Genomic DNA, 1,718 nt, shown 5'->3' on the forward strand with positions numbered 1-1,718 from the left:
TGCACCCTCCAGTGCGATGGGTCCCACCCGCACTGCACCCTCCAGTTCGATGGGCCCTACACGCTCTGCATCCTCAAGTGTGATGGGCCCCGTCTGCACTGCAACCTCGAGAACGATGGGGCTTGCCTGCACTGCACCCTCCAGTGCGATGGGCCCTCTCGCTCTGCACCCTCCAATGTGATGGGCCCTACCCGCGCTGCACCCTGCAGTGTGATGGGCCCCACCCGCACTGCACCCTCCAGTGCGATGGGTCTCACCCGCACTGCACCCTCCAGTGCAATTGTCCCCACCCGCACTGCACCCTCCAATGCGATGGGTCTCACCCGCACTGCACCCTCCAGTACAATGGGCCCAACCCACACTACAACTTGCAGTGTGATGGGCCCCACCCTCACTGCACCCTTCAGTGCAATTGGCCACACCCGCACTGCACCCTTCAGTGCGATGGACCCCGCCCACACTGTACCCTACAGTGTGATGGGACCCTCTCGCTCTGCACCCTAAAGTGTGATAGACCCCGCCCACACTGCACCCTCCAGTGCGATGGGCTTTACCAGCACTGCACCCTCCAATGTGATGGGCCCAACCCGCACTGCACCCTGCAGTGTGATGGGCCCCACCCGCACTGCACCCTGCAGTGTGATGGGCCCCACCCGCACTGCACCCTCCAGTGCGATGGGTACCACCCGCACTGCACCCTCCAGTACTATGGGCCCCACCCACAATGCTCCCTCCAGTGCGATGCGCCCTACCCGCACTGCACCACATAGTCCGATGTGCCCCACCCGAACTACACACTCCAGTATGATGGGCCACGCCCGCACTGCACCCTCCAGTGCGATGGGCCCCACCCACACTGCACCCTTGATTGCGATGGGCCCCACCCTTACTGCACACTCCAGTGCGATGGGCCCCACCTGCACTGCACTATCCAGTGCGATGGGTCCCACCCGCACTGCACCCTCCAGTGCGATGGGCCCTACACGCTCTGCACCCTCAAGTGTGATGGACCCCGTCTGCACTGCAACCTCCAGTACAATGGGCCTTGCCCTCACTGCACCCTCCAGTGCCATGGGCTCCGACCTCACTGCACCCTCCAGTGCGATGGGCCCCACCCCCACTACACCACATAGTCCGATGGGCCCCACCCGCACTACACCCTGCAGTGCGATGGGTCCCACCCACACTGCACTCTCCAGTACAATGGACCCCACCCACACGGCACCCTCCAGTCCGATGAACTCCGCCCACACTGTACCCTCCAGTGCGATGGGACAGTCTCGCTCTGCACCCTTCAGTGTGATGGGCCACATCCGCACTGCACCCTCCAGTGTGATGGTCCCCACCCAGACTGCACACTTGAGTGTGATATGCCCCACCCACACTGCACCCTTGAGTGCTATGGGCCCCACCCGCAGTGCACCCTCCAGTGCGATGGGCCCTACCCGCACTGCACCACATAGTCTGATTGGCCCCACCCACACTACACCCTCCAGTGTGATGATTCCCACCTGCACTGCACCCTCCAGTGTGATGGGTCCCACCTGCACTGCACCCTCCAGTGTGATGGGCCCCACCCACACTGCAACCTCCAGTGTGATGGGCCCCGTCTGCACTGCACCCTCCTGTGCGATGGGCCACGCCCAAACTGCAACCTCCAGTGCGATGGGCCCAACCCGCGCTGCACCGTGCAGTGTGATTGGCCCACCTGCACTTCA

Source organism: Phyllobates terribilis, unplaced genomic scaffold (genome assembly GCF_046119375.1).
Source record: "Phyllobates terribilis strain yellow unplaced genomic scaffold, ASM4611937v1 Scaffold_67__1_contigs__length_7525285, whole genome shotgun sequence".
NCBI lineage: Eukaryota > Metazoa > Chordata > Amphibia > Anura > Dendrobatidae > Phyllobates > Phyllobates terribilis.